The 13,022-nt window shown below is 32.2% G+C and overlaps 1 long non-coding RNA gene and 1 pseudogene across 1 annotated transcript; both read left to right on the forward strand.

Annotated features, from left to right (window-relative positions):
- The first annotated feature begins 210 nt into the window (after positions 1-210).
- On the forward strand, positions 211-2,725 carry LOC136999251 (uncharacterized; annotated as a pseudogene).
- Positions 2,726-7,450: 4,725 nt separating this feature from the next.
- On the forward strand, positions 7,451-12,997 carry LOC136999292 (uncharacterized). Its single transcript, XR_010889662.1, has 4 exons — positions 7,451-9,802; positions 9,920-10,349; positions 10,634-10,732; positions 11,017-12,997. It is a non-coding gene; the product is annotated as an uncharacterized lncRNA (long non-coding RNA).
- Positions 12,998-13,022: the final 25 nt, after the last annotated feature.

Genomic DNA, 13,022 nt, shown 5'->3' on the forward strand with positions numbered 1-13,022 from the left:
TACATTTTGTGATTTGTGACACTGGAGACATTTTTCCTTCTCATCATTCACTGGCTCTAACTTAACGTTTCTAATGGATTATTGTTTCATTTTTGACATTCATTGATAAAGAATGCTTCTTTGTTTAAATCAATTCCTATTAATTTCGATCACGATTTATTTCATCAGTGGTAAGATCCAATCAGAACATCCGTTTTGCCAACTGTCTGTAGAGATAACTTTACCGCAAACAAATGTGTTTGTTTAATTGTACGTATTTTCAATCATTTTATACTTAACACTATTTTATTCTTAATTCACAGGTCAGATTGCTGAGATAATTACAACAAACGAGGTTTGTGTAATTTATTGCAGGTATTTTATTTTATTTTTATTTATTGAGTATATGCAATTGTTTTCCGATAGACTCCTGATATATTATTTTCTTCAATTACTTGCAAGCACATTGTTAATACATAATTTAATTGTTATTCCTTTCAAGATTTCATTACATATTATTGAGTTTTAAGTTGACTAAAAAAACTTGTCTTTTTTTTTGTTTAGGCTTTTCCACTTCAGACTTCATTTATTCTTTCTCGAGTTATTTTTTCGTCTCGTTCATTTATTTCATTCATATTTTACTTTATTGATATGTTACGTTTGGCGAACAGGCGCAGTCGCAAGTCTTATCATTTACTATCTGCAGTCTATTGTCGTCGTTTGGAAAAATTAGAAAGAACTGCACGTAATGAATATGAATGTTTACAAGAGCAGAATTTAGATATTGCTAATGCTAGAGCCGATTCAGACTTTGTCGACGAAGGTCAAATTCTTGCGGAATGCAATCAGACTGAGGAAGATGAAATTTTTGTATCTTCTGATGCATCAGCTGATGATGTGCAATTTGCTTTTAATGATGAGGCATTAAGTTCTTCAGACGTTGCTGAATCCATTTCAGATCGTGATGATGCGGTAGATATTGAGCCTCAAAGTACTATTGATAATTTTCAAGAACGCCTTGCTGAAGTCTTCGTACGCAGTAATATGTCTCATACGCAAGTAAATGCTGTTTTACAGGTTGTTCGAACGCATCCTTGTTTATCCACATTGCCAAAGGATTGTAGAACGCTTTTAAAAACTCCACGGATCGCACATCCCACACTTAACATTGCAGGAGGTGAATATCTCCACTTAGGATTTGAAGCAGGAATTCTTTCCATTCTTCAACAAACCTTTCCGGAACTGATTCCACTTGACACTTTGATGGTAGACTTTAACACAGATGGTGCCACACTTGATGGACAGGGCAAAATTCAAATGTGGCCGATACAAATTAGGATTGCAAATATTCCTCGAAATAAACCTAAAATCGTAGACGTTTGGCGAGGTTTATCGAAACCAACTAACGCGAAGGAATTATTTCAATATTTTGTGGATAAAGTTCGAGATGTATTAAATCGTGGAGGAGTTGTTTTCCATAATCAACTAAAATTGATTAAATTGAGGTGTTTCATAGCTGATTCTTCTGCACGGGCTTTTGTATTGGGTTATAAAGATCACGGTAGTCTATTTCCGTGTTTGAAATGTTGGATTCGGGGAAATTGGCTTCGTCGTGGAGTCGTAGCTTATTCAGCATAGGCCTTGTACAGACGAAGAGTACAGACATTACATTGATGGAGAACATCATACAGATTCTGACTCTGCTCTGCTTCCTTTGGGAATGGGGTTGGTAACTCAAACGGTCTTCGACTACATGCACACCGTTTGTCTTGGTGTCGTTCCCAAAATAAATAACGTTCTTGTCGATGGAAAATGTAATCCAAATTTAAAATTTTCAGCCAGATCACTTGAAATTATGACGATACGTCTACAGCAAGTTAAGAATTACTGTCCTAAGGTATTTTCGCGAAAACCGCAATTAATGAAAAAGTATGGAGGGTTTAAGGCCACGGAAAATCGCCAACTTCTTTTATATACTGCCCCAGTTATTTATTACGGACTCATAAATCCTGTTGCGTACAAACATTTTCTTTTATTACATTCCGCCATTCGAGTTCTAGTCAGTTTTTCCTTATCGGAAGACCGTCTTGATTTTGCACAGACAGCATTAAATATTTTTGTAAATAAAGCAGAAGATATATATGGTCCAGAATTTTTTTCATACATTACTCATTGTCTTTTACATCTCGTAGATGACGTGAGACGCTTTGGCTCATTGAATGAATTGTCTATGTTTCCATATGAAAATAATATGACGTATTTCCGCAATGCTTGCCGCAAGCCTCATCAACATTTGCAACAAATCGTAAATAGGCGACATGAAAAGTTACAAATTACACCAAATATAAATTTAATTAAGGAAGTGGTGCGTTTCAGTAGACCCTGGGTTAGTCCTGTAGTTTTTGATGCTCCGCTAGATAGTCGCCAGTTTCAGATCTTAGACACAGGAAAATTTCGTATATCGGTGAAGGATCAGGATAATACGATAATATTGCAGAACTCAAAGATTTGTCTCGTTCAGAACATCATTCTCTCACGTGATAATTATCAGTTGGCGGTTAAAGAATTTTGCAGAGTTGAAGATTTTTTCGATGTTGGTTTGCCATTGTCATCAGTAGGTATCTTCCGATGTTCTTTATTATCTGATAAAGTTGTTATAATAGATCTCAATAAAGTGCAGAATAAGTGTTTCCGCATGCCTTATTGGCACACTGAAGGGCAAATAGATCCAATTATTGATGTCTGAGTAGTTGCAGTCATTCTACATACTATGAATTAGGATACCATAGCTTTTATTAGGTGAATTCTCTTTAAAGCATTCTGCACAAGCTCTTCCGTAACGCGTTGCGTTACGTTAAGTACTGATCATAAACCTAAACCTAAACCCGTACATAAACTTGAACTTCAGTCAACAAACAAAAACGTAACGTAGCAAAAGCGTCACGCGTTACGATTTTCTTTGTACGTTGACTGAAGTTCAAGTTTATGTGCGGGTTTATTTTATGGTCAGTACTAACGTAATGCATTACGGAAGAGCTTGTACGGATGGCCAAATTTTTCTTAAGATGAGTCAACGAGGACGAGGAAGAGGAAAAAAAGGGACAAAACATTTAAAGCGTTGCAATTGCTGGTTAAGAATATTGAACAATATCGCAAATCTCAGTAAAAAAGGGACGACAGACACGTACAAAAACATAAAACACAAAACATGACCCACTCAAAACTACACAAAAACAGACAGCACCATTATCGCATTTCCCAGCATCATCATCATCCTTGCATGTTCGATCATCATCATTCTTATCTAAACAATCATATAAACACATGCCGCCTCCATCAGCATCATTACAATATAAACCCATCTTATCACACTCACCTTCAGTAGCCACTCAATCATTTGTACGAAACATTCCTCCAGCATCAAAACCACTATTATAACACAGACAAATATTATCACGCTCGCCTTCATCATTTAAACAATCATTCACACAAAACATTCATCCACCATCAAAACCACATAAACAAACAACATTAGGACCATCTCCTGTACAATGCAATCGCCTATCACCAGCTAGACAAGGATACGAAGAAGGGTGGACAAAAGAGGAGGGAACATCCCGTGATATAATGCGGTTTCTAAAGTAAGTTTTAAAAATGATTACAAGATAGTCGTTTATGTGCACGAATGAAGACATCAAATTTTATTTTAAAATGATCATGGCGCAACTACGTCGTATAGAAAAGCGACAAATTTCTATTAAAAATAAAACCGAGTAAGTATTAATTTTATGATTTTACTAAGGAATAGCAAGCAACTTATTAAGCAAGTACTATAAATGAATTTTTAATCCCATAATTTTATTTTTTTCCTACAGTGAAAATGCAAGAACCATTAAACGGTTATTACGAGAGTCTGCAGTGAGGAGACCAGCAAAACCACAGGGGATTTTGTTTAGAACTGTGGACGATTTCTTGGCCTTCGAAGAAGTTGACGAAGAAATTTACAATGATTTGGTAAGAATTTTTTCTAAATATGCAGGATGTCTCACCAAAAGTGACCACCCTCTTTTATCTTTTATTGTAAATTAAAAGAGATAGATCATAACAAATATATATCAAATTAAATGATTCAAACTGAACTTTATTGTGAGTATAATAATTGCTTACAAAAGCTATTCGTGTTAACGAACGGAGAGGTATGCATAATTTTTTTATAATAATGTAGATATTTTGATGTAAGAAAAGTTGTAGCGCTGTTTGAAAAGAATACAACGATGTATATATTAATATAAATATTTTCAGGGTTGGGAAAGTTATTTTGTAAAAGTATCTAGTTAAAGTTACAGTTCTTATCATTGAAAAAACAACTAGTTACAGTTACAAGTTACCGATTCTAAAAAGTAACACGTTACAGTTACAGTTACTCAAAAAGTAACGAGTCGTTACTTTTCAGTTACTTTTTTGCAATAAATGTGCACTACTATTCTAAATATACGAATCTTACATTTCAAGATTTATTAACTTATTATATACTACATAGGTACTTAATTTTATGTTTTATTATTTTATATGTAATAAATCACAATTGTTTTAAACTTAAAATAAAAATACATTTAAAATATTAAATTAATTAATAATTTAAAATATATTATTATACATTTAGAATAAAAATTATAGGATTAAGATTTTTCAGTTTAAAAATTCACGAATTTCATACAAACAGTCGTAACTTTCCGAAAAATCGTAGACTAATGTTTCAGTTCTTCTTAAAGTCTCTTTATGCTTATATGATAATCATCCTCAAAGATAATTTATTACTGAGTGGCAGTGCATTTTTTAAATGAGAATTTGTTTATTTCTGTTGAATTTTATAATTAATATCTATACGGTTATCCGTCTATTTATTTAAATATCGAATCTACACTTAATATGACAAATCCCATGACAATTTTGTTCCTTTCCTTATGCATATGTTTATGCGACTATGGAAGTTTGTCTGGATAGGCCTTAATTCTTACAATTAATACAACCGTATATAGAATATTAAATTAACTGTTAAACTAATTACTAGTTACCATAAATATGTAACTAAGTTAAGTTACAGTTATAGATGAAGAAAAAGGAACGAAGTTAAGTTAGAGTTACCGAAAAAAAATAACTGTAACTGTAACTTCGTTACAAGTAACGAGTTATTTCCCAACCCTGAATATTTTACATATACGAATTTTATTGGCTTGAAGTATTGCGGGTGACGCGACATCTACCTTTTCACTTTCGGCCTTGCGATATGGCTTACTTCTGACTCGTGCGTTAGAGATTGACGTATATCAATTGAAATTGTAGCGCTGTTAATTATTAATTAATTATTGAAGTTGGCCATATCACAGGGTCGAAAGTGAAAAAGTAGACGTCGCCCGCGATATTTCAAGCCGATAAAACTCGTATAATATGTAAAATATTTATATTAAATTATACATTGCTGTATTCTTTTCAAACAGCGCTACAACTTTTCTTACATCAAAATATCTACATTATTATAAAAAAATTATGCATACCTCTTCGTTCGTTAACACGAATAGCTTTTGTAAGCAACTATTATGCTCACAATAGAGTTCAGTTTGAACCATTTAATTTGATATATATTTGTTATGGTCTATCTCTTTTAATTTAAAAAATAAAAGGGGGTGGCCACTTTTGGTGGGACACTCTGTATATTTACAGTAATTCAGTTTGCTACAAACATTTTGTATTAGGTGGGGTACTTTATTTACCTTGGACGGGCCAATCCAGTTGATTGCGCTGCAGAATATTTTCGCAGTGTATTTCCAGAAGATGAGGAGGTTTCATCACACCTCATCTTAAATGGAAGAACTGGACCAGGGGGATGTAAACTGCGAGACAGTCGCTTCGCACAAGCATGTCAAGGTTCGTAAAAAATACTGTTAGTGTTTATATTCTATATTGATTACGTTTACACGTCAAACTTAATCGGGTTTAGTAACATTCGTAGTTCTGAGGTTGGTTAATCACAGCCACTCTTCTAAAAAAATGGAACGGTTGTCATTGACTAGCCTTGGAACAACGGATCCCAGTAAACCAGAAAGTATTAAAAGTTCAGAAATAGGATTGAAAATTATTGAGAAAATTTATTTACGATGATGCCGAATTCTGTTTAATTCTTCTCAATAATTTTCAATCCTATTTCTGAACTTTTAATATTTTCTCGTTTATTGGGATGTCATTAAATTTGATTAAGAGTGACATGTAAACGTAGTCATTGAATACATGACGATAACTAAGGTGTTTCTCATCGATTTTTCCAGATGCTATGAACTCAAATAACATTTTTCCAATCCCAACAACGTCGAATTTCATGAAGCCCTGGAAAAGACTCTAAAAAGCCTCAAAACCAGAAAATGACGTTACAATAAAAAACGACGACAAGAAAATGAGAAGGAATTCTTACCAACGCCGGCGAATGGACAACAAAGATGAGATCTGTGCTCTTTTTTTTTACTAGTTGTACTAGTTCAGAATTTATCTTTAACTTCCAATGTGGAGGGAAAAAGATAAACTCTGAACTAGTGCAGCCAGTTCAGCTAAAAAAAACAGATCTATGATCTACAGGAAACTACAGGATTCGAGGACATCCCGGAGGAAACCGAAGATGGCAACGAAATGGAAGAGACCCAGCACACGGAGGAAACTGAAGAGACCGACGAAATGGAGAACACTCAGCTCTGGTAAAAAAATGTCATATTTTCCTATAAATCTTTCAATTTTAGAAATTTTTTATAATTTAAATTTATGAAGAATTCTGAAAAAAGTATAAAAATTCAGATTTTTTAATATTTTTTAGAAAATTATAGAATAAAAAATCTACTATAGAATACGAAATTTACTATAAAATATGAAATATATTGATCTCATTATCGAAAATCTGAATGTACGAATTAAAAAGAGGAAGGAAGTTTTTTGAAGGAAGGAAAAACGAGAGAAAAAACATCAGGGCACGATATGACTAAGCGAATGACTAAAGCCGGGAATTGAACCCGGGTCTTCCGCTTTTCGGGCGACTGTTCTCTAGCCACTCGCGCCCTGATATTTTTTTTTCTCGTTCTTCCTTCCTTCAAATAACTTCCTTCCTTCCTTTAATTCGTACATTCAGATTCTCGATAATGAGATAGATGTACGCAATTTTCGTACACTTTAGTACCTCGAATCCGAGATCAGTGTACACTTAATATGTCTCTGTAGATGAATTGAAATTTCTACATGGAAAACATTAGTAATTTTCGCACTATCAACCAGCGATAGCTTGAGAAGTTCTGTAATATATATTAATTTTTTTAGAAAGTTTTAGAATTTTTATAGAAAATATAAAAAATTTTATTTTTTACCAGGGAGGACAACAACAATATCGAGGACACCCAATACATAGATGAAGATGACGCCGATGAAACCGAGGACAACGTGGACGACAACAAGATCCTAGAGGAAATGGCACAGGACGAAGATCTGCAGCTGCCATTGGAACAGCAGGAAAATTTGATAGAAGATACAGAATATTTGTGGTAAATTTTGTATTTTTTTTGGTACCTTGGAAAAGCAGTATCAAATTTGGATGTGCTTCACAGAGAACGGCGGGGTGGGGCCGTTCTCACCCTTAATTAATTTTTCTTTTTCAGGTATAAAATATGGAGGGGCAAAAGATTGGTTGTGCCTCACAGAAAAGATCAGGGATGGGGCCCTTTTGCTTTCATATTAAAGATATTTATTTTAAAAATTATAATTTTTTTATAATTTATAATTTAATTAATTTGTTAATTGTAATTTTAAATTTAAATTATAATTAACAAATTAATTATATACATTATTATATAAATATGCATATACATATATACATAATTATATAAATTAAGAAAATAAAAAAGAGATAAGTACGAAATAATAACAAAAAATAAAAATAGTGGATATTTGTGCCTAAATCGCTGGTTATTATTCGCTAATTTTTACAATCTTGTAACGATGCAGCCCGCTGCATCGTTACGGCTACGGACCGTCCATCGTCCGTAGCCCACCAAGGGCGCATCGCGCGCCGATAAATTTCCTATCAAAAACAGCGGCGGTCAACCGCCGAAAATCCCCCACACCCGACCGTTTCCGTTTTGTGGGGGACTCGCCGCCGAAACCGCCGATGCTTGCCGATTCGAAATCATTCGGCCGCCAGCCGGGTATAAAAGAGGCCCGGCTGAACGTCTTCTCACCAGACTCCGTTCGCTGATCGACAGCGAACAACCCTGCTACGAGCGTCCTCGTAGTCCCGACCGAGCATACTCGGACTCTATACCTGTGCCAGCACACGAGTATCCTCGTGTACCGCCGAGCGTCCTCGGTATTCTTTGATTCCAGGATATATATTCGTATACCCGCCAAGCGTACTTGGTTCCTCTAGGCCACCGAACTTTGTATTGCGGGCATTTCCGCATACCTAGCCAGGTCGCTGTTCTAAATTCCGTCTTCGTACGAGCATCCTCGTACTCCCGCCGAACGTAATCGGCAGCCTAAGTCCGCATACCGCGTTTATTCGCCGGGATTTCATAATTGTAATCCGTCCGGCAAGCAACACCGCGTCGACCAATCCGCGCCGCCGAATAGTCCGCATCGATCTACGATCGAACAGACTCGCGATACTATGAACGCACTCACCGACAAGCGCTCCGTCTTGTACCAACCGTTGCGACACGATCGCCCGCGCTTGCGCTCTCGCCGACCGCACCAGGACGCCTCACGTCATACTAAATAATTATTCCACCGTCGCCTCAAATAATTATTTCATTATTACGATACTTCGCATTTATTTTTACGTATACTTCGCATTTATTTTACGCCGCCTTAAATAATTATTTCACCGCCGCTCGAATAATTATTTCATTTTTGCCGATACCTCGCATTTATTTTCACGTTGCTTTCGCTTCTATTTTGCGCCGCTTTAAAATAATTATTTCACCATTGCTTAAATAATTATTTTGCCTTTGCCGATATCTTGCATTTATTTTCACGTTGCTTTCGCTTTTCTTTTGCGCCGCTTTAAAATAATTATTCCACCGTTGCTCAAATAATTATTTTACCAGTAACGATACTTCGCATTTATCTCACGCTACTTATATGTTCTTTCGAATTCGCTTCGCACACGCTTCACATGTACACACGAGCATTGAAGCAGATCATTCGAAACAAATCGTATCAACGTCTTTCTCAATAAACGCTGTTTCATTATTTTGTTATAAACGAGCATTTGGTTTATTTGACATACCCCCAACCGACCGAACCTGGATTCCGGCGAGCTACTCCGCGTCCGCCGAAGCTCACACGGTTTCAATCTTCTTGTTTGATACATGAATGTGTATAAGCAAAAAAAATACAACAAATGTCACATATAAAAAGCGTCTTAAGTAACCAAATGTTATTGCAAAATATGGTAATTCAAAATATTTTTAGCATTTACATTGTTATTACACCATTATTAAAAAAGATATTATTTTAAACAATGCAATTTTTATAGAAGAAGCAAAGCAAAACGTTAAAATAGATGTACCACATGTATTATTGGACAAACAATTTCAAATATTGGATATTATATTTATAGTTTCCATATTATTCATTATTGCTGAATAAAATTCCAAAATATTAACTATTAATGATAATAATATATTTACAGAATCTACATCTCCAATACGAAATACACATACATCCAATACGAGAGAAGAATCTCTAACTTTTAAAGATATTGAAGTTCTAGACAGCGATATTTCTTTATCTAGTAGGTAACATTTATTATATTTTGATTCAACAATAATTTAATAATATATATTTTATAATGTGAAACACATTGTTTACATTATATAAATATAATCGTTTTTCTATTTTTATATTATAGACTTACTTGATAGATCTATACCATTAAATTTAAATTGTGGCAAGAGATTAACTTTTGACAGCTTTGATATGTAAAGATTGTATTTGTATATTTGGGATATCTGAATTATTAAAGCTTGAAATGTGTGTGTGTTATTTATAAAAACAAGTTTCTTAATTTGAATGTTTATATCAAATAATATTAAATTTATAGACAATATAATAATATATTTTTATAATATTAGATAAAATTTTATATATATTTATAAATGATTATTTTTTTAATTTTTAAGATAGCTATATTTTTCTAATTGACTTATCTCATTCTGATTTTAATTTCTCAACAAATTTAGAAGAAGGAACGGTATCTGAAAATGCCTGTATCTCTAAGTGTGATAATGTGAGTCACAAGTGCAATGAAGCAAATGTTGATGCAATTTCATTACCACTTGGTATGTATACTTTAATTGATAACTATATTACACTTGAGAGTTACACTTGAGAGATGTTTAAAATATTATAGTCTACTATTATAAACAAGTGATTAAATTAAATAATGACAATGTCAAATATTAATGTGAAATTTATATACAGTATAATATTTTGATAGTAATTAAATGTTTTCATAGTATCAAATAATTGTCTTATAAATAATGGATTATTATTTAAAATATTCTTTTTTTGTTATTGATAATCTAATTTGGTTTTGATTATAACAATTTATAATTATCTACAGAAATGATGGTACCAGAAAATGTATGCATTTCTACTAACTGTGCTAATGTGAACCAAATGTGTAATGAAGAAAATATTAATGTAATTTCATTACCACTTGGTATGTATATTTTAATTATTTTGATAATTATGTTACACTTGAGTTACATTTGCGAGATGTTTAAAATATTAAAGTTTAATATTATAAACAAATGATTAATTTAAATAATGACAACATCAAATATTAATGTGAAATTTATATACAGTATAATATTTTGATAGTAATGAAACGTTTTCATATCAAATAATTGCCTTATAAATAATGAATCATTATTTAGATATTCTTTTTTTTATAATTGATAATCTAATTTAGTTTTAATTACAACAATTTATAATTATCTACAGAAGAAATGACGGTACAAGAAAATGAATGCATTTTTACTAATTGTGATAATGTGAGCCAAATGTGTAATGAAGAATATGTTGATGCAATTTCATTACCACTTGGTATGTATATTTTAATTACTATGATAACTATGTTACACTTGAGAGTTACACTTGAGAGATGTTTAAAATATTAAAATTTAATCACATATAATGTAAAGGCTCTATAAATTCAACAAATATAATAGAAGGGGCGTCCAGAGCCATCGCTGGATGTTAGTGCTACATTTTTAATTTTAATTTCTTAAAGAATTATTTTAATAAATTAATCTACAAGAGACAGTTAAATTGTACACCGATCTCACATCGAGATACGAATGTGTACGAAATTATAAGTATATTGTTCTCATATCGAGAAACATTTACTTACATATAGGAATTATTGGAGAGAAAGGAAGAGAGAAAAAATATCAGGGCGCGAGTGGCTAAGCCGGGAATTGAACCCGGGTCTTCCGCTTGCCGGGCGAATGTTCTGACCTTAAATCACGCGGGCAGCATGACGCGTTTGTCCTACAGAATTGTTGATTTCCTAATATATGAGAGATGAAATGTTAGAATCGTGGGGTCTGAGTAGTTTAGTGGTCAGAACATTCGCCCGGCAAGCGGAAGACCCGGGTTCAATTCCCGGCTTAGCCACTCGCGCCCTGATATTTTTTCTCTCTTCTTTTCTCTCCAATAATTCCTATATGTAAGTAAATGTTTCTCGATATGAGAACAATATACTTATAATTTCGTACACATTCGTATCTCGATGTGAGATCGGTGTACAATTTAACTGTCTCTTGTAGATTAATTTATTAAAATAATTCTTTAAGAAATTAAAATTAAAAATGTAGCACTAACATCCTGCGATGGCTCTGGACGCCCCTTCTATTATATTTGTTAAAATTTAATGTTATAAAAAAAGTGGTTAATTCAAACAATATAATTATACAACGTTTAAAATTGTAATTATATTGAAATAAATACATTTTTGTAGAATAACACGTAATGGATCAAGCTGATATATAAAATACTACGAAAACTTTTCTTTCAATAAATATAATTATTTTAATTTATAATTGAATATAATTATGTTCTTGACTCTTGCTGTTGACTCTTTTATCTATATATAATATATTATGCTATAAAATGTATATTAAAAATTATTGCAAATTAGATTAAAAATACATTTTTGCAAAGTAACACATGATTAATAAAAGATATAAACATATTCTTTCTTTTTAAATAACAATTTAATTTAATTTTTATTATTAAATTACTATAAATTACTATATGTATTGCAATTTTATTTGGTTATACAACAGTTGACATTTTTTTGTTAGCTTTGTACATTATTAAATTTATATATCCCATATAACATCGGACATTCTATGAATATATATTTTTGTTCCATAATATGAAAATAATATCTTGTATGTCAAATGTTTATACATTACATGTACATAATTTGGATGTATATCACAATATATGACATGTATATTTATTAATGTACTTTATATGTATATATAGTACAATGTATGTCAAATGTTCATACATAATATGTATATACTTTGACGTACATAATATGTATATATATTGCTGTACATTATATATACATACAATATGCTATTGCTAAGTACATACATTGCACATACATAATTTGTATATACTTTATTAAACGTAATATGTATATACATTAGACATACATAATTTGTATATACTTTGATGTATATAATATGTATATATATTGCTGTACATTATATATACATACAATATGCTATTGCTAAGTACATACATTGCACATACATAATTTGTATATACTTTATTAAACGTAATATGTATATACATTAGACATACATAATTTGTATATACTTTGATGTATATAATGTGTATATATATTGCTGTATATTATATATACATACAATATGCTATTGCTAAGTACATACATTGCACATACATAATTTGTATATACTTTATTAAACGTA

Source organism: Linepithema humile, chromosome 4 (assembly GCF_040581485.1).
Source record: "Linepithema humile isolate Giens D197 chromosome 4, Lhum_UNIL_v1.0, whole genome shotgun sequence".
In the NCBI taxonomy this organism is placed as follows: Eukaryota; Metazoa; Arthropoda; class Insecta; order Hymenoptera; family Formicidae; genus Linepithema; species Linepithema humile.